Source organism: Camarhynchus parvulus, chromosome 4 (assembly GCF_901933205.1).
Source record: "Camarhynchus parvulus chromosome 4, STF_HiC, whole genome shotgun sequence".
Taxonomy (NCBI): Eukaryota; Metazoa; Chordata; class Aves; order Passeriformes; family Thraupidae; genus Camarhynchus; species Camarhynchus parvulus.
In genome coordinates, this window is record NC_044574.1 from 70,381,278 (window position 1) to 70,403,074 (window position 21,797).

Below are 21,797 nucleotides of genomic sequence, written 5' to 3' on the forward strand. Positions count from 1 at the left end.
ATTTTGCAATGCGTCTTCAGTCTATTTGTGGCAAGAACAATCCAAAAAATCCTGAACTGCCAAAACCTGCTCTGATATTCCCACTCCACTTGCTCCCACTCTCACTCAAGACTCTAGTGCAGCCGGAAAGCAGAGACAAGGAAAGGGTATCTCTGCTAGAGTCCAGGTATTTTTCTCCTACAGCTACTGAGTTCTCTATCAATTCAAATTGAAAGATTCCCAACATGTCAGTAAATTTGAAATGGAATCAATAAAGCTATTTGTCTCATTTCATTCTTGCCTCATGAATGAAGGAAGAAGAACAACTACTGACCAGAGATCAGTTCACCAGGTGCTGCAGATTGTGTAACTTTTGGTGCATATACTTATAAGAATAAATGAGGAAATCCTCCAGAGCATAGCAGTCATTGTTATAAAAAAACCGCAGTTCCTCTACTCTACAAATGTGCTAGTGTCTGTATGTTCTTAAATACCTTAAATTTTATTCCTATAGATGGTTCTTTATGAGAAGGCCTGTCAATAGAAACACTGATTTCTAAACATAAAGAGTGAAAGCTGTAGACAATCTGAAATTTGAAGACTGAAAAAGAGCATTTGATTTTGGGCTTCCTACGATAGCAGGAAAATTAAAATGGAAGAGTTTAAGTAGTAAAGCAATCTGGAAGTGAAGCTTTTAAGGAACAACATAACAAAGGAAGTGTATTTATAGGTTTGAAAATGGGGGAGAGGGGGGAAACACTGAAGCAGCTGCATGGTTTTTGCACAGTGAACAAGAAAAAACAATTCAATGGGAGGAAAAGGCAGACTGAGAAGAAAGTAAAGTAGTTATAACCAAAGCTGCAGTACTTAACTTATTCCTGTCTCCAGTATCATTAAAGTGTTGCTGCTTTTTGTTTTCACTTTAAAACTAGTCCTTTTTTTCCCCCCTACCTGATCCAGTTTTTGTAAGTGCCTTTCCCAGTTCTCATAATTAAACCCATTAAATAAATTATTATTCAGCTATGACGTGTGTTGCTATGGCAAGGACTGCGATAGCAAAGATGAGCTTTTATGACTTCACTACAAGGTCATGGAGAAGCCTGCAAGCAAGAAAAATGCCTGGTGGAAAAAGGCCATTTCCATTAACATCAACTGCAATGAAAGACACCAAGATGGAGTATGTGGCTGCACCCTGAAGACTGGACATGCACTGCGTCACAGAAGGAAGAGAAATTTGACTGCTGACTGCCTCATCCTTCTGGTTTTGTCTGAACGCTTCGTCAGCGCAGTGCTCCAGCAGTGCATGAGGCGCCAGGGCCACATCCATTCATCTGCCCACTAACCCAGTTGAGCGCTCTTTTGCCTTTCAAAGTACCCATAAAAATACTGCAAGACTGTCATCTTTAAAGAGGGTGCACCCCCTGCCAGATAACTTTAAAGCGGCGCTCGAGGAAGAAAAACAGAACAGCCTGACTTCTGTTCCCAGCCTGACTTCTGTCCAGCCCAGGTGGGAGAAACCCCACAAGGTGCACAAGCAAAGCAGCAATGCCAGCCTAAGGTAGAGGGGCAGGAACTTCTGGGAATTCCCTGGGGACAGTCAGACACACTGGTAGTCTCCTTGGAAAGCTGTGCATGGAGCGAGACAGAGCCCCACAGCAGGGGGGAGAAGTGCAGGGAGCAGCCTCCAGTCCTACATTCAACAAGGTTGAGGGGGGAGAAGAAAAACTGCCCTCATTTCTGACCAAACTTCCTCCCCAAACAGTTAGAAACCACTTTTGCTGAAGGCCATGACTTAGAAGAAAGAAGTGGCCACTCGCAGCACTATGCCCTCCAGGTGACAAAGGCCACCACACAGACAAGCACAAACGCCAGTCTCTAATGAAAAGCATAACCAAGCTAAAGCAAGGTGCCTCTAACTTGTTGCTATTTTTACCAGTAAATCTTGTCCTAAAAATATTTGCGTGGGGGAGGAGGAAAAAAAAAAAAAAGGAGGATTTAGTGAGGTGTCAACTAAAAACTTCTCATCAAATGCACGCATGTATTTGAAAGCAAATAAACCGCTTTGATGCTGCTCCGCAGTGGCGTCTACAACTCCACAGAGAGGACAGGTAGGCAGGCTCTGACATTAACAGAAGAGGAGAGAGATCCAAAACTAGAGATGAAGAAAGTACACACTTGTACTGAACTTTCAAAACAAGTTATTCCAGTTTAACATTTTCTTCCTGAACTGACATAGCATAAACAAGAACCAATGAACTAATGAAATGCAAAGTTAATCCCAAAGCATGAAAGTATTATAATTGTGCTGCGCTTTGCTAATTTTAGAAGATGAAGAAGAATGACTATACTATAACAAGTCAAATGTAAATATACAAGGCCATCCAATCACCCACAGTGCATGCAGCCCACATTACTCAATTCTTCTCTGCATCCTCTCAATTTAATGCAGTAAGAGCAGCAAGGAATTCCTCTATCTCCAGTTTGCTAGATAAATCGATTATACTCCAGAGTAAGTTTAAAATTTACAAGCCACAATTTCCTTTACTTCAAGCCTGAGCTTCTGCCTGTAGGTTTCTCAACACACAGGAATGTCAGACAATGTGATACAGAATTGTAAAGTCTAACACCTTCACAGTGCTCCTTGCCCCTTGCTGGCTCCACCAGTACCCCTGAATCCCAGGGAAAGCTGGATTTTCATCCCTATGGTACCCACACACCGGGTTAACATCATTATAGTCTGAAAACAGCAGTTTCTTATATGGCACACAAAATAATTAGACTGAAAATTCAAATAATGAAAAAAAATTCCAACGAAACCACTAAAAAACCAAACTACTGAGAAGTTTCAAATGAGGGAACATCTTCCCTTCTAGCTACTATTTCCAGATATAAATCACTATGGGTCATGGCCTCTCCAGTTGTAAAACCAGCATTTTGCACAAACCTTCTTTCTGTAACAAAGATTATGGAGGTCAGATAACTGCTCAGAAATATTGAGATGCAAGACACATGGCAAACTATGCATAAATATAGGCTCACTATCTCCACTTTAAGTTACCCTAAGAAACTAAGAACAATCTATCCCAAGGAAACTATGATCAGCACATTAGGAAAGCTCTCAAAATAGAAAAAGTCAGGAAAATCAAAAATTGTGAAGCTACATTTCCTTCCAACCTTTTGGGAGAGTGGGAAGAGCAGAAGAAAAAAAAATCTGGAAACATAAATTGCTTCAGTGGAGCTGTATTTTTAGTTTTCTGATTAAATTTTATTATTGCTTTCATGTAAAATTAAAATCTTTTATTTTTTACTGTGACAGAAATAATAATTAAATATTTCTGTGTTATCAAAACATTTTTATTCAAAGGTTATTAAATCAATGGATTATAATTAGATACTTCAATTCATCGAGATAACTATTCTGAATAACTCTCTTGAGGGAAACAAACTCTTTTGAGAAACTTCAGATTCTTGGAGACAAATGAGTATTACATACTAATGTTCAAAAGGGATTCAAAAAGTGATTCTAGAAATCAAAGCCCCAAATTTTTACAACAGACCTGATTCTATAGTTGAAGCAGTTCTCATGAACAAAACTGGTAAAACATATATTAACTGCAGAACTTGGTTCACAACGAGATTAATTTCATGTTTTTCTGTTCAGCACAACAGCGATCAACTTACAGTAGCTCCGATTAACTGTCTCACTTGAAAAACTTTTCCCTAGATTTTGCTTCATATTAACTCATAAAGCTTAGTCCAAGAGGAAAATAAAACTTTCCTTTGCATTGGAAGTGTTATGCACAATGACTACTACAGTCTTATTACTCTAGATCTTCTCAGTAAAAGAAGCTGTTCATAGTAGCTCTATTACATGAAATACCAAAAAATTTCTTGTGATGAACTCCAAAATGTCACCAGAAGACCAATAAGGCAGTGAACTTAGGAAAGGGGTTTTAAAAAAAGGAAAAAAAGGTTGCCTCACTTGATACAAACTGTCCATCAACACATTTTCACTACATTTCAGAACAATCAATAAGAAAAACTGCAATTCCCATTTGCCTCTGTCAGGAACTCATGTCCCTTGATTTATTTTTTTAATACAAAAGGCTAGTATTATGGGATTTTTGAGTGCGCCTGATTTCCCACAATCTGCAAAAAATTGGTGTAATCATTCTGAGATGTCTGAAAAGCACAGAGATTTCATGTGCCATTAGCGTGTCATAGCACAGGGGCATAGTTTGTTAATGCGATGTAAGATATTACAGTACCTTCACGTAGCTGTGCAGACTTTACCACACTCACTCAACAAGACAGGCTAGTTTGGCTTATACAACACATAAACAAGCCTTAGAGCGAACATGCAGTAGAACAAGTTGAAACATTGGTTACATTAGTTAGACCTCATTGCACCTGAGTAGCCTCTTCATTTCCAGTTATTCCCATTAAGAACATTGCTGGTTAGCAAGATCACCTTCTCCACTCCACTCCTGGACTCCTCTTTCAGGAATACTTTGCACAGATTCATGCAGCAGAACAACTGGAGAGTGCACAAACAGGTCTGGACCACTTCCAATTTGCTTTCCCATCCATATGCAGACAGCTCTATCTTTTTCCCCCAATCAGGGTCGTTGCAAAACTCAAAACATGCAGCCTGGTCAGTTTTAGCTCAACCAGCAGCAGCCCTCGGTGCCTTGATCTGTCCAGGATCCTGGTGAGGGGGCTCACACAACTATTTCCTCTTAGACAGCAACAGGCTTGGATTACATCATCAAATCACAATAAATATTCTGAGTTGGAAGGGGTGGCACATAGAATACAGAGGTTATCTCCTGTGCATAGTAATTAATAGTAATTCTGCTTTGTCACACAGGATTCTTAGAGAATTTCTCAAAGACTTGTGAAAATAGAAAGCAGTAGTGCCAGTGGCCATGTCACCACTATAAATACATTTTCCAGCTCCAAATCGCTTCAGACTTGCTTGACAGTTTGGGAGAAAAGTACCAATTGAGGCATCGTCCAGGGAAGACATGACTGATGCTGTCAAAGCACCTGAAGACTCCAAAACTTTCTACCTCATTCAGATGACAGAATGAAAGCATGTTGTGAATTCCACTGCCTTTAGGTTTTGTTACATTAAAAATAAAATTTAAAAAACCTAATTATTTTATTATTAGAGTAGTGAGATCATCAAAGGAAAGAAAATTTGGCTTTATAGTTAAAATTGCATTCCTTTAGGGGTCAGCTTTCATATTTGAGTTTGCTTTTATATCTCAGTGGAATTTGAACCACGCACTCTATTTGGAGCTTTATTGAAGGATGATCACAAAGAAACTTCAAGCTGATACAGAGGACAGCAGCTTATCTTGGCAGCACTCCCAAAAGAGCAGAGATAATTCCCGTGCTCACCAGTCTCTAGTCTGTCAATTGTCTACACACAAATTCAATCCATTTTGGCCTTCGTGGATTTCCATATGGGCAAAGTCCAAACTACAAAGGAATTTCTAACTCTGCCCAGATCAGACTAAAAAAGAGCGATTACATGTAAAGCCTGCTACATGCTTTCCAAGCAGAGAAAGAGATGCGTTCCACCATGAAGTCTTCTGAAAAATTTGTATGTAGTTCCTTCCCTCAGAACAGACATAAGAACATCTCACAAAAATACACAAGTGAATAGAATAACCTCACAAATCCTTTGTACACATAACAGGAGAAATCAATCCTGATTGAGAAGAGAATGCAAAAAACACCCTCTAGTTCTAATAGTTCAGAAAATAGTTTTATCATTTAATCCCAAACTTAGTGCAGAGTTTAAAACCAGAGATAAATCTGCTAGAACAGTCAGGAAAAATAATAATATATAAGTCCCTATAGAGATTTAGTGCAGTTATGAATGGCTTTAAATACAACCTTCAAGGAGACTGTGTTTTATGAATCTATGAAGAAAAACGACTTGTGGCATTTAGAGCTATATAGGCCAGCCCTGATTAATATCTTTATCAATGATCTGGATGAGGGGTTCAAGTGCACCCTGAGTAAGTTCACAGATAACACCAAACAGGTCGGGAGTGTTGATCTGTAAGAGGGCAGCAAGGCTCTGCAGAGGGATCTGGATAGGCTGGATCAATGGGACAAGGCCAATGGTGTGAGGTTCAACAAGGCCAAGTGCTGGGTCCTGCTCTTGGGCTGCAACAGCCCCAGGCAGCAACACAGGCTGGGGCAGAGGGGCTGGAAAAGGACCTGGGAGTGCTGGTCAACAGCAGCTGAACATGAACCAGCTGTGCCCAGGTGGCCGAGAAGGCCAGTGGCATCCTGGCCTGGATCAGCTGGATCAGCCACCAGGACCAGGGCAGGGATTGTCCCTCTGTATTCAGCACTACTGAGGCCACACCTCAAATCCTGTTGTTTGGGCCCCTCAGTAAAAGAAAGATATTGAGATTCTGGAGCGTGTCCAGAGAAGGGCAGTGGAGCTCAGGAAGAGTCTGGAGCACAAGTGGTATGAGGAGCAGCTGAAGGAGCTGGAACTCTGTAGCCTGGAGAAAAGGAGGCGCAGGGAGGACTGACACAAAAAAACCCAAAACAAACACCCAACCAAAAACTAAAAGAAAACAAAAAAAAAAAACCAAAACAAAAACCACCAAAACAAACAAACAAACAAAACCAAACCAGCTACATTGAGCTCTGTCTGGTAAATGCCTACATGCCCAGGCAATGATGGATGTGGGCAAGGCCATCTACAAGTTCCTGGAATAGGCAATTCTAGTTGTGAAGAGACTTAAATGTCAGGAAAATGTTGGGTTTCTGTTAAAGGAACAGAAATGTCAGCTGCAAAACCAACTTCCAAGAAAACAGAAAATATACCTAATTTGGTAGCAAACATTAGTGGTAGTACTATACAGAAGACAAGTCTTGAGAAAAGGCAACATTTAGGAGCAAAGATTGAGTGCGTGCCATGGATGCAAAGCTAACATACAATGAGCATGAGGAGCCATCCACAGACAGATCAATGGCAATGCAGAGCAAAGATGAACAGATACAAGCTGACACAGAAGCTGCAGAACTTCAAGAGAAAGTGAGACCAAAAGGAAAAGGAAAAAAATAAAATAAAAGATTACTACCTTTTAGGAAAGACAATTAAGTTACAAGGGTAGCAGGGTATTATGTCATGAGGCTTAGTAAAAGAGCTCAAGCAAGGAGTTTTTGATTGCTTCTATAGTGAATAAAGGTGAAAAGAGAAAAAAAAATAAATAGAATGAATAGGTATCAGCTTGGAAAAGGTCACCTGTAGGCCTCTGCAAGCAGGTGCAAAAGTCTTGTGAAAAGACTGAGCCAGGCTAAAGCCAAGGCTTCGCTTTCTAGGAAGGCTCTTGGCTCCAAATTTTGCTCCAGCTGACCCCTCAAAGAAAACCTTCTGGGCACACTGCAAGACTTATTTATTTACCTACATTTTTACCTGAACACCACAGAAATGGAGGTTTTGTAAAGATTCTCCTATTTCTTACTAGGAAGGCACAGAGATTTATTTTGTTGGCATACCACTAATTCCTAAGCTGTTTCAACTGCTTTAATTACTATATATATATATATATATATAAAGAGGTTCTGGTAATCACTGAAAAACATAAACTGCGCTTTATTACATTTGGAATTTATCCTTATTTGCACACTGAAGTAAGTTTTACCACATTCAATTGAATTTCAATTTGTTCTTTCAAATAATTTCATTAACAACACTTAATTTTTAACCAAGACCCATAACAAACTTGGAGGACTCTCCCATTTTTTTTTTAATTTACAATAACACATGACTAACTAGCTACAGTTCAAGCAATATGTCCTTGTTATCACAATAATTATCCCAAACAAACCTTCTGAATTACACCATTGAATCTTAAAAGATTTGCTGGGTTCTGTCTAATCTTTACAATACACCCTTGGGTAATTTCACCCTTGTGAAATAGTCCTCGTAAATCAAAAGCTCAGTCCTGCAATCCCATCTGCATCTTGGGATCTTTTTCTACAGGTGAATGTCTGAATGCTACCAGAGAAAAACTGCAGTTCAGAAGAGTTACGTTTAATAGCCTCAATGAACTCTCTTCCAATCAGTCTCTTCCTAACTGTGTAGCCTGCAGTTTAGGGATCTGTTATAAAAAATAATTAATCAGTGTTGGATGCTGCATTTCTTCATGAAAAGCCAAGATTAACACAGTGAGTCAACAAGTTCTATTTTGAAATAGTTTAATTCACTAAGGAGATGACTGTTTCTCCAAATGATGCAGATTTGTCTGCTGTTGTCTCAGCCAATTCTGAGGCTTGTTGTTCACTACTTGGTTGATTTCAAAATCAGACTACCCCTTCAGAAAGTTGCAGAGACTATGACATCACATTTATGACACTTTATTGCACAATTACAGTGGCTACATCCCTGGATTTTATTTCATGGGAAAGCATGTTTCTACTATAGCCACAACCATTTTCTTGGCTTACACCTGTCCACAGTCACAAGTTTTGGTATAAAGCTTAGCATGATTTTTTTCATAATACTCTATAGGTGTTTAATAGTAACTTAAGGCTGCATAGTTCAATTGCGTAGAGAAATACTTGCACTTTACAATGAGACTTACTGAAATTTCACAAGCAACTCAGAAGTGCTGCTTAACAAGTTGCTAAAAATCATACAGCACCTCATCAGACTTCACTTTAATACCACTTATGTCTTCTTAAAGAAATAAAAAGCCCAACATTCTTTGAGAAGGCAAGATTGTCATCAGATGAATGGAAATAATGCAATCACTGAAATTCAATGCAAGAGTATAATTTAGTAAACTCAAATTCCAATGGAAAGATTTGGACACCACTGTAATGTTTATTGACAAGAACTGATAAAATAGTACTGTGGAACATTACAAGACAAAGTAATGCAAATGACTGCAAAATTCGGTTTCATTGTATTTTAGTAAGTGTTATCTTCATGTTAACCAAAACACTTTATATTACAAGCTTAAAAGACAACAGTAGACAGGCCCTATAATACTATAATTAGAGCACCTAGCCCTTACATTTTTGGTTCTGATTCAGCAAAAATTTCACCACATGGAACAGAAAGGACACGTAAGTACTTTCTACATTATTTAACATGGCATTTATTTGAATATGTACTGTTAAGTTCCAAGATTTCCAAAATGCATGTAGCAAACAGATAAAAATATTTTCATGTAATTGTTTCCACACGGTACAGTATTATTATGAAAGAGGTTGCCATGATTTTAGACTGGAATATACTATTAAGAGGATGCTGTCTTCTATCACAATGCTTTCTTTCCAATTCCCTAGTAAGTACACTGAATAGTACATTACCCAAATTGCACCCCCAAGACAATTACTTTCATACTCCACAAACAGAAAACTCATTTCAACCTCAACCATAGGAAAAAGTAACTCCTCCCACTATTGCAAAACAAAATGTAAATTCTTTCATTACACATAGGCAAACACTGCAAGTAGGCAACAATGGCAAAAAGGGTATCCAATCCAACCACAACTAAAACAAGTTCTCAGGTTCAAAGTCTCTCAATCTTATCTTTCTGAAGAACTTCATTAATTCATTTACTGACTGGATGAGAAAAAAATGCACAAGGGAAAGCCCCACATCCCTGTGCATATGCAGCCTCAGCCCGAACAAACTGGAACATGAGGCATTCCTATGGCATATAACAGCAGGGTTCTTTTGCTTCAATTGTCTTTTCTGAAACTGGTACTAAACTAGACTAGAGTAACATTCTGTTGCTTTGTCTTATTGGCACAACCTGCAAAATGGTTTTGGTAGCTTTTCTAGATCATCTGTATAGAGAATATGCTTCCCATGCTATAAACACCACTGTCAGAAAAGTCAGGGTAAGTTGTAGCTTAAGAAAAAGGCAATCTCTTTATCTTTTACAAGAAAGCACAATTAAGTCAGTCATATTCATATTCAGGGTGTTCTTTCCTCATCTAATCTATCCTAAACATATTTAACTCATTCTGACCTTCTTGCATCTTAGTAGTAAGAATCAGAGAGGGAAGTGAGGAGGCACAGATGAGCAGGAAGGTACAAGTGCAAAGATGCCAAACAAAAGCCTGGATCTTTCCCCTGCTGTCTCCATTTACCAAACAAAGTCCATTTAATAGTGCCACATGCCATGCAGGAGCTGTAGTGCTCAACACATTGTGAGGCTGGTCTATGACGACTCAAGATGAATTTTCTTCATAAAGAACAGTAACCAGTAAAAAGCGTGCAAATGCAACAGGAAAGGTGGGAAGCCTCCATGGGTGTTAGCTATGTCTTCTCTATATCATTCTGGAGTCACAGCCAATTCAAAAATAAAATAAAGGATTTTCAAAGCTAAGAAAGAGGAGTAATAACATGAAAAATGAGGATGACACACTTCTATTTTGCAGCTTGTACAAATGTGGTCCAAGATACACAGCAGGCTGATGGAGGCTGACACATACTCCAAAGTATCCTGTGTTATCTTGCCTTGCAGTGAAAGAATCCAAAAAATGAGCAAAGCCTGAGTGTTAGACCAAGCAGTGTTTCTCCCAAGTGACTACACAGATGACCCACACCATGTACCTCAGCACCGTACCTATATGGAAAGCGTGAGAGAGCCAAGAGGCACCACCAACAGCAGCAAGACTTGAGGCAATCTACTTGCTACTGTTATTAACTGCAGAAGCTCATAGCCCACTGTTTATGCTCTGCTTTTATCTGTTGGGTTTTTTTAAATCTGTTTGTTTTTGTTTTTTTTTTAATCTGTAACCATTCACCTGCTTGGCCCTGATTAGCCCAGCAACTCCATCAGTTTGGAAGACTGGAAAGACAAGGAAATCAGCTGGGCACAGAAGCATGCAGTAAGCAGTTTACCCAATCAGTACACAACTGAATTAGCTTCCCAAGCACACTGCCAGAGGGACCCCCTCCACCTTCATAAACACAATCTCAATGTTTGGAAAGGTGCCAGGAATAAATGTTTGTTTACTGCAGGCAGGAAGAGCTGCCTATGATTCAGACATTAGGAAGTGACAGGAAGGACTAAATTATGTAATTTAAAAGTAGAAAAATAAACACAAAGTAGTTGCAATGAGAGGAATGAGGAGGAGGAGGAGGGAGAGGAGGGGGAAAGGATGAGGAGACACAAGTTTTGTAGCTTCAGTCCCGCTTGTGCAGGGCTGAATCCATCATTGCAGCAGGAGGCCCCCACAGGATTCCTTCACCTTTTAACCCTCCTTCTAGAGTCCCTAGCCAGGGACTTTCCTCCTCAGTACTGAGTAAGAAACATCTGTCCAGCTCAGTCTTTCAGTTGGAAAGGACAGATCACAGTCTTCCTTATTCTTTATTTTATTTAAGCAGACTGAGATTTCAGAAGAACATTCCAGTTGCCCTCCCTTTAAACAACAACTACCTGAAGCAAAGGATCAAAGACCTCATTCTCCAGCCAGCTAAAGGAGTTAGGAACACTCTCCAGCTGTCTGATGCTGGTTGCAGAGACTGACAGGAAAGCCTCTTCCCATAAGCAGAAGGCAAGAGATGCACCCCGATGGGAATAGCACTGCATTCCCAGCAGTTGTTGGAAGCAATCTCAGCAGCGCTGCTTAGGACATGGCACCTCCCATTCACAGTTTGTTAGATCCCAACAGAAGTTTAAAGTTTCTCAAACTGCAGTAATGATCTGCATTATGAACATGCCCATGTCAAGGCTAAAACAGCAAACATGCAGATTTGTATCACAGTAAGTTATGGCTGTACTGTAAGAAAACCCCACCAAAGAATACTCTCGAATTTATGTAACAATAGTGGTGCCTCCATTATATTATCAGTAAAGATCTTCCAGTCATTCTCTTTCTAAATCAGACAATAAATTCCTCCTTTTTTTTTTTTTTTCCTGGAGCTGCAGAGATTCACAGACAACAGAGCCATCAGATCAAGGAAAAATTCAAAGGACTGTGAATTAACTTAGCACTGAAGTACACACCATAGCAGAAAACTCTGTAGTTACTTGTCCTAGGACAAAATTACCCTGGGATGAAACCTGGGTTAAGTTTCCCAATTTACACTAATGAGTCACTTGTATACTACTCTTCAGTTTAGATCTTCCCCCTGCCCCATTTCTCCTGTCCCCACACCAAAACTCCAGAAAAGAAAAAACAGGTTTTATTTTAGTAATGGCTGACTCCTAAATGAATACAAGTATGTCCTCTCTGCTAACAGGCCTTTGGTAGTGAAGAGTCATTTTAGTTATCTCTCACAGTGCCGAGAAGCTTATGCAATTTTCCTTCATTTGTGCACACAGACAACTGCATTATATACGTCATAACTAAGAGCGTGACATGACCTCAGCTTTGAGGGCATTATTTCACACTGAGTAACAAGCCATTAGACTGCAAAACTTGCTCACACAGCATGATGCTAATAATTTTAGCAATAATTGCATACAAACAGTGAATGGAAAGGCACTAAGACATGCAAGATTCACGAAGATACCCTTATTGACATCCCTACTCCCGCACGCACTTACAGTTATCTCCCTTAGCAACAGGGAAGGATTTTGTGAATAAGAAGCTTGTCTAATGCTACCATGAAAGCATCACCCAGTGTAACACGTAATTGAAAGAGAAAACATTTCTTTAATGAAGAGCACCAAAAGAAATCATAGAATTATGCAACAAGTAATAGATTCAAAAAGAACAAGCTTTTGTCAGTTTGTGGTTTAAATCTCAAATTAAGTTCATAAAGATCACTATTTTCTAGGAAAGCAGAACTGCCAGATGGCATCACGCTCACAGCCTACCTCTGACTCTTCCTGCACATCAGCAGAACTACAAAAAGACTGGATCTCATAAGTGAACCAAAGGAACCAGTTACAACATGACATTTTAGAAGTTTCCTCTTATCACAGCCTAGACCTCCAAGTGTTCATGTTTTACAGACTGAGGATTCTCTCCAAGCCTCCCCAGAATCTCCTGCATTCCCAGTGTGGATACCACATGGCAAAGCATTCCACAGCCTCATTTGCCCTGGAAAACACCAGCTTTTTCTGTTTCTAACTACACTCCAAACACTCCTCTCTCTCTCCCTGCCCTGCCCTTTTTTTTTTTTTTAATTAAATAATACAAGGACAAATTCTCAATTCACATCAAATTCATACATTACTCTGACATCCTCTTTCTTGGTTGTTTATTGATGAAACAAACACATACCAATCCTTATAACAATCATTAGTAGCATGAAATAAATTATCTCCACCAGCTTTTTCCTAATAAATTTCTTACTTTTCAGTGTTTGCTACAAAGGGGCACACTTGCTGTCAGTATTTTACCCTATTTTTAAGTATCACAGATATGCATATGTATTTTTAAAAATCATAAATGTCTGTTAAATTCTGTGTAAGGACTTACGGCTGGTTTCAAAAAGTTCCCTTATAAAGCAGCAATTTTCCCTGCACCATCCCAAAACCAGGTGCAGCTTTTCAGCTACATCTGATCCTGTTTAAGAATCTACATGGAAACACAAGCATCAGAAAACTGTAACAGAAACATGCATTAAGTGTGAATGGGAACATTTGTCTAACACAGTACGTGACTCAGTGCAGTTATTCTTCATACAAAGGGAAAGTGACAAACTGACACATAACATTCAGAACTGCTTTTTTTTCAGAAATGGGTAGCATTCCATTTTGAAACTCAAAATCCATTTTTCATCTGATATAATTTGTGTATTAACCCTTTTAATAACCTTCCCAAAAGCACTGTAATTCTTCAGTGTCGGTTGCATCAAAGATCTATTTGAACTGTGTTTGAAGAGCTTCCTGTATTCTTATTCCATACCCCAGACTGAACTTCTACTGTCAGAAATAAACACCTACAGAGGGTTTATTTTGCTTTTAAATCCCAAACCCCAGACAACATTAGAAAAATAAACTGAAGTTAATTTCGTGTTGTTTTTCTTTTTCCCCATTTTCCTTTGAGGCAGAAATACTGAAGGGCTTGTTGATGGCTGCAGCACCAGAGAGAGGAGCCTGCTGGCCTGCTCCACTGAAACCCATCGCATTCCTCCCGGGGTGGAGACATGCTCACCCAGGAGGAAGGAGAGAGCACATCTGCCATCACCCTGCCCCAAGGCTGGCTGTGCTGGGAAGTGGGTGGGGAAGCAGATTTATTTTGCGACAGCGACCATCTCCACTGCCATGAAGGGTTTATCTGGTGTTGTTTTCACTTACAAAGCAGCAGAACAACCCACATGTCACCAGCAAGATGGCTGGAAAACTTGTGTGGGGAACAGGCAAAGGGACAAGGTTGCTTTTCTCCTGCTAGCAAGGTTATCCCAATGGCTGGTCACCATCCTCAGCCACGACATACAGCCACTGGCCTGCACAGCACCCCCCATCAAGGTTTCTCATCCAAGCTAGCCAGCCTGTGGCAGAAAGCAAAAACTACCTCCTTTTAAAAAACACAGAGAGGCAAAAGCTTTTTTCTGACTTCCTAGAAATTCTCAGACAAAAGAACAAGAACAGCTCCTGAAAAAGCATAGTTGTTCTTCAACCAGTCTGCCAAGAAATTGCTGTACAAAATAAAAAGGAGCAAAAGCTTTTCATTTAATTCACTTCTCGATTTGGGGCCTAAACCTGGCTGTCTGAAGAGAGAGGCTGGATCTTGGCACAGCTTCCGAGCTGAAGTATCATCTCCTTCTCCAGGTATATTTTTAAACAGAATTATTTGTATTATGCACAGATATTATATTTAATAATGCACAAGCCTTATAAAGCTCTGGACATAGCTGCCTGACCTTTTTAGTTACATGCTGCTGTGTCACCAAGAGAGACAACTCCAAATACCCCATTTGCCATTTACCCTGAAAAACTGCCATTTACAAGGGAAAAAAAGGAAGAAAAATGTGTCACCATAACCTCAGAGAGTTTAATCATAAAGTTGAAATTTTGGGCATAAGAAGCAATTATATATATTCCTTCTACTCAGATGAAAAACAAAAACACACCAAGAAAAAGATGGTTAGAGAGTTCAACAGCTAATTCAGTCTCATCTCACAGAAAGTTACCTCAAACATTTCCTCGCTGGATACTGCTACAGAGACAATCAGATACTACATAACATAAGAGTACTTTTTACAACTAAAAGCACTGTGGCACGTTTGAAAGAGCTTCAAAAGTTCTTCATGAGAAACAAAACCTTTTGTCAACAGCTAGTAGCAAACACAAGTACAAAAAACATACTACGTAACCTTTTATTGGAAGCCGGGGTGGGGGTGGGAGGGGGCTCTTCTTTACAAAAAAAAAAAAAAAGCTTCACAAATACAACTAGCATACTGCACTGACCAATACTTACAAAGTTAACATTATTTGTGTAACTATGAACACTGTTTCTAAAGCAAACAAGCAAGAGAATTCATAAAAGAACCAATGCAAAAGTCTAATCAAGAACTGATAAAGAGGGAATTGGAAATAAATAGTATATTATTGCAGTTGGGAGATAGCAGAATTCTCCATCCATCCTTCCAAAAAAAAACAAAAAAGAAAGGAAAAAAGAAAGAAATACATAGTACTCCTTTAGAGCTTCTTGTTTGTACATATAAGGAGCTGAATTCACATTAGAGTCCCTAAAACAGCAGCAAATTACACTGTACGACAATATTCACCTGTATACAACACTTACCTCCCTTGACAAGATTATCCCTTTCTGTGTGATCTTTCCGCCTGCCTTGCTCAAGTAATTTGCAAGACATAAAGTCTGTTCCTCCTAATGAAATACCGCAATGAAATTGCAACAGTTGAACTTGCTTCTATTGGCAATAAAACGATTACTCACTGAAGCACAGAAGACATTAAGGTAATTTTGAAAAGGTCTCAAAAAGTCTGTCACTGCAACACTGCAAAAGTGCGAATGAAAAAATAAGGAGGTTAATCTTAGCTCTATGTCAAAACAAAACTTGCATCTCATCAGTTGTACTTCCCTTCCTGATTTAGGAAAATATTTCAACCAATAGTGAAATATAGTTCAGTGGCATCTACTTTTAGACTAGGAAAAGATGAAAGAAGGACTAAAGAAGTAGAAGATGCCCAAGCCATCTACAACCCACAGGTTTATCCTCTTCCCTAAATTTACTACGTTTTGAATAACGGATGTTCCTTTCATTTTTTTGCCAACACTTCTATCAAAGGCATCAGTAAAATTTAATGGAGAGTAAATGTTTTCTAAATGTCTGTAGAAGAGTGCATTCGATTCTAATAAAGTGATACAAAAGTTATGTCAAAAAAGACAAAAATAAAACAGGCCTCAAAAGTGACTATTATTCCAACATTTTTAAAATTTAAAGAGGGAGACAAAAGAACACTAGAAACAGTTCTGTTTGTCACTTTCTTCTCCCTGTTGGACTGTTGAATACCAAGAATTACCTCTCAGTTGAAAGAGTTACCTGCTCTATCAAAGATTTCCAGAATTGATGCTCATTTTGACAGTCAAGGTCTATACTTTTCAAAGCTAAACTGTCCAATAAAACATCCTTTTCTCAATTTATCCAACTGACATTTCACACAGCTGCTCTGGGCTGATGATTGACTAAAAGGCGTGCAAATCAAGATCATCTGTGTATAACTGGAAATTAGAATCATATTATTTCACTATTTCCTCTGCTTAGTACATATGTTACTTATACTTAATTTCAGTGATGCAAGACTCTGTGCGCACATGGAGGAGCAGCCTCTATGCAGCATCAAGAGAGTAGCAGACACCGATTTGTTTTCCCACTTCCTCTCCCTGCTCCCTGTTAGTTTCTAATTGAACTGTAATCTCCTGTGATTAGCTGCACCAAATCTCATTAACAGACTTATCAAAACACAGAAGCAATACTGAAAAGGTATCCATAAGTTGCTATACATCCAACTGAGAACCATCTTCAATATCATGAAGTCAGAATTTGATTGTTCCTTCATTTCTCAGCTGCTGTGTTCTCAAATTAGGAGTTATTATTTCACAGATGTTAGGAAAAACTTTTCACATCATTTAACATATTTAGAATATCTGGCTTGTTTCATATATCCAGTAGTTCACCTGCACTTCAAGAGGAATAGGACAATTTCTGTTAATTAGGTCTCCAATTTTCATATCTACACCAAGGAAAAAAAGTAGTCAAGTGGTTCAGGTACCATCTCACCCCCAAGCTCAGAAATGCTTAAATTAATAGTATAGTAAACTACATAAAAATTAAAATAACTAGCAGAAGATAATCTTATTATGAACACATTAGACTTCTTAATCTGTTTTATATGCTGGTGCCTACTCTCACCCTCTGCAACCATCCTCTGAGAGTTAATTCAGAGCATGCACCACAGGTCAGTCACTAAGAGTACTGCAGCTTTGGCAGCAAAGCCAAAACCAGATGCTGATGTCCTGTCAAAGATGACAAATACTTGCATGATGAGTTCTATGCTCCTCAAGTGAGCCTTATACACCAACAGCTCGCTCAGGATGTAGCTACAGCCCTAAAGTCATACCCAAGATCGTATCAGCATTTTCAGTTGGCATACAAAACAATGCAACTTCCTCCTGTAATCCACAAAAATACTGTGTTTAGTCATGCCTTCAACTTCATTGTTTAGGGTTTACTAATCCATGTTTGAAAGCATCAAAAGTGAAACTGCTGTTTTCTGACCAGTGCACAGCAGAAGTGGAGGGTCAGATTTCCTTCCAGAAGGAAGGTTTCCTGCCTGAACATCAATTCCTGTGAAGTCTTCAGCAACTTCTTGAGTAGCACAAGCACAGTCAAGTTCAGAATACAAAAGATGTCACAATGTTTCTTGATAATATTCATCTGTCTTGAGCTAACTTAACTTGACCCTGTTCCATGGGGACCGCACTGAATGATGTCAGACAAGCTCATCTTAGTTTGGCTTGGTTTTCTCCTGTAAACCAACCAGCTTCTTAAATTTGCTCACTATGCTGATGAAAGATCACAAAAAAAAAAGCTTAACACAAACAGGTGTCTTCCAGAAAAAGGGCTTTGGTCAGGCGCTGCAGCTTTTACCAAATTACAACTATTCTGACAAATACAACATTTCTTAAAACCCTTACATATCATAACACAGTTAAGTACTACTAAAGACAGAAGATGCACATATGTGACTAGCGCTAAACAGCTAAACTGCCAAACAAAAAAACCAGCAAATATTCCACTTCTGTACCTATGCTGTCTGAGCCTCTAGTTTAAACATCAATAACTAGTTTAATAATCTGGCACTTTTTTAGTCACTGTCTACCAACTGAAAAGATTAGAAAGAGGATGCTATCTTTAGCCTTGTCTGAATCATATCAGTGCCCCTTACATCCTAGGGAGATCAAGCCCATTCCTCATTTTTAAACTCCTTGCTTTAAAATAACTAAATGAACTATCAATAGGAATAGTTAAATAATCACAGGATTTTTAGCCACACTTACATCAAAATTAAGGTTTCTTAATTTACTTTAAAAAATCATCTTATGAACTGTAAGAAGAATGGGGAAGTCTGTTAGGTACAGAAAAATCTGAACCAATCCCAAAGTGTTTAGTCTACACAGAGTATTTTTGACTGAGTTTTACCTTTTATCCAATAAAATGTATTTCTAAGTAGGACATATTAGAATGACAGAACAGTTAGGATTGGAAGGGTCCTTTGGAAATCATCCAGTCCAAATCCCTGCCAAGGCAGGGTCACCTGGAGCAGATAACACAGGAACATGTCCAGGTGGGTCCGGAATGTCTCAAGAGAGGGAGAGCCCATGACCTCCAAAGGCAGCCCATTCCAGTGCTCTGCCACCCCCAATGTAAAGCTGTTCTTCCTCCTGTTAAGGTGAAACTTCTTGTGTTTTTGGTTTATGGCCATTGCTTCCCATCCTGTCACTGAGAATCACTGAAAAGAGTCTGGCATCAACCTCTTGGCACCAGACTTCGAGATATTTATATGCACTGGCGAAATTCCCTCAGAATACTGGGAATTACTATACTACATCAGTAGACTTTCTACAAACTGGTTCCATAAACCAACCATCAATGCTAAGATTCTGTTTTAAAGCACATCCAGGTGCTTTAAAGCACATCCAGGTGAATCCTACTGAGCACTAGCCTACCCCAGACAAAAGCGTAGTCGTTCTAGGAGAGAACTTAAGATATTCCTATTCCCTTAAGCTTTTTTTTTCTTACTTTACCAAGGACAGCTGTGTTTAAATATCTGGTGGTTTCCTAGCATAATGGCAGTAAAAAACCGCTGTGCTGCCACCACAAAGCATCAGCAATTTTAACTGGCACGTGCACAGCAGAACTGCAATGCAGTAGAAAACCATGAAGCCAAGGTTTACTATCACATTTTAAAGGACAGATGGAGAGAAAGGGGCTTTCCAACTACATTTTTTAAAAATAAGAGAACAGAAAAATCACAGCAAGTTAAAGTGAGCACATAAACATTTGCAAATTTTAAGGCAATGGAACAAGGGAAGAAAGAAAACATTCAAGAAAATAGCAGAAGCTGTGAAATTTAACAGCCCTCCATCTCTCTGCACAAACAAGTTCTTTCATGTACTCATGAAACCAGAGCACAGTCTGTGGAGAACTGTGCAGGATTTAGTCCCAATTCCCTTTTCCTTCTCCTCTGCTAAATCCACATCGTGACCCCCCCCACCAGCACCAAAAGTTACCTGTACTTTCTTCAGAGATCTGCTGCTGGAAACAACCAGTCTGTTCCCTCAGACAAACTGTTCTGAACAGCAGCTCCAGGGAACTGACAGCAGGTACCAATAGCTGTCAGAACTTTAATTCCATACCAAAACCACATAAAGAAGGCATGAGAACAGAACTCCTAAGAGGGGAAACAGACATTCGTGGCATTAAGGCATACACTCAAGGAAATCTGATTATTCCACCTGCAGGACAGGGCTGGTTGGAGGGTTTTTACTTCTTTTAGCCTCAAAATGACTATAAGCTAGCCTTAATACCAACAGTTAATGTCCAACAGTTTCAAACTAAAATTAAAGTCCCTGTGAAACATATGTCTGTGTACTAGCTTCAAAGTCCTTTTCACCCTTTCTAAGAACTAAACCGTATTCAACGGCAATATCAGACTTTTTATCTTCATTCCCAGATGGTAACTTGAGTTTGCCCCAACACTTGCATGCAAAACTCAATAGAGCACAAAAGTTACAAGTTTTCATACATACCTGTGAAAAGTACGCATTGCAGAAAAGCAGTTTACTATTAAAATCACTTCCCCATCTTTTCATATGGTGCAGCCCCTTGAAACACCACTACCATAAAATACGGCTTTGGAAAAGGCAGTTCTCTGCTGTGCCTTCGCTTAAGCATAGAATTACAGGGAGCACAAGCCAACTCTCCAGCCAGGGCACTCAGCTAAAGTTCATTGTCTTAAGTACATCAACTTTTTGTTTGCTTGAAGACGGCAACCAGAATGTAAAGGTCAGTTTTAGTCTTTGAAGGGAGTGTCAGCCTTCAGCCTGCTACAGATCAGACACTACATACAAACAGGAGGAATTTTACTTTAAGCCCTTCTTTAAATTGTACCTTTCTTTTATACAAGCAGAAAAGAGTCAAAAATAACATGTAGGATTTAAACTCACGACCTTAAGGACTACAACGCATGGCGATGTTAAACCAAATCATGCTAACATAAGCTTGCCATATTATCACCCTGATACTCTGCCTACTCAAAAAGCAGATTCCCCTTTCAAGTGAAAATTGAGGCATTACCTCTTTAGGACAGGGAACTCCTTGACCAGCGCTGTAGTCAGGGTTTTCCCCTCAAAGGTTCTTGTGTAATTCCAGTATGGAAATGAAGCTATAAATACACTGAAGTGGCAGCTACATGGAAAAAAGTTGGCATATTAAGAGACTGATTATTGAGATTGATTTATGAGGGCAAACTCTGTCCTTTTACAGACAGCACCCTTCATGAGATTTAGAGTTTGAGCAGAAAACTTATTAAAAGTCTTTAAAAACATGAATACTGCTCTTAATTCCTCCACACTGGTAAAGATATCCTGTGAATACACACACAGACATAGAGAATATTCATAAAGAATACAGTCCGTGTCCAATTCAGCAGAGAGGGAGAACTCTGCTATGACCCATCAGGACATCCTCTTTCCTTCGCACAAAGAGGATTTTTGACATTGGGAAACAGAGACCCAAAAACCCAAATATTGGTTTTTAATTTAATGAGAAACTCATTTCAGAAATTTCCTGGCATTAAAATAAAGCCCAGAACAGTTCTTCAAGAAGAGACTGCTAATCGCTAACAGACAAAAATAAGGTGGTCACGTTAAGATCTCTATTCACAGATTCACAAATAAATCTGAAGTTTAGCTGCTTAGAAAGGAAAACACCGGGGGAAAAAAATGAAGAAGAGAAAAAAAAAAGCCCAACATTTTGTCCCAATTACATAGATGCCGCGAAACAAGCCGGCTGCCAATGGGAAAGGGCTCAGACAGCAGCGATGACTCCTGGCATCACCCATCCCTCCTACGTGACCTGACAGCCTCCCCAGCGGCCCCGCAGCTCCGCTGTGCCCTGTCATGGAATCTGCCCGCTCAGCAAACGCGCTCCATTTTCTTGCCGGCAGCGCGGTGTCCGCTCTGCCGCAGCCCCTGCGAGCGCAGCCACTACCGAGCAACAGCAGGAACAACTCCGGGAAAGACACCGGCGCTTCTCTCACAACTCCCTCCCCTTTTTCTCCTGGTGCGGAGACCAAGGGCAGAGCTCCCCCCGCCCCAGCGAGAGCGCTCCCGGG

At 39.6% G+C, this 21,797-nt stretch overlaps 1 protein-coding gene across 3 annotated transcripts in view; it reads right to left on the reverse strand.

Annotated features, from left to right (window-relative positions):
- GAB1 (GRB2 associated binding protein 1) overlaps positions 1 to 21,797 on the reverse strand; it is a 94,912-nt gene that overhangs the window by 71,671 nt on the left and 1,444 nt on the right. The gene's annotated exons all lie outside the window — the stretch shown is intronic.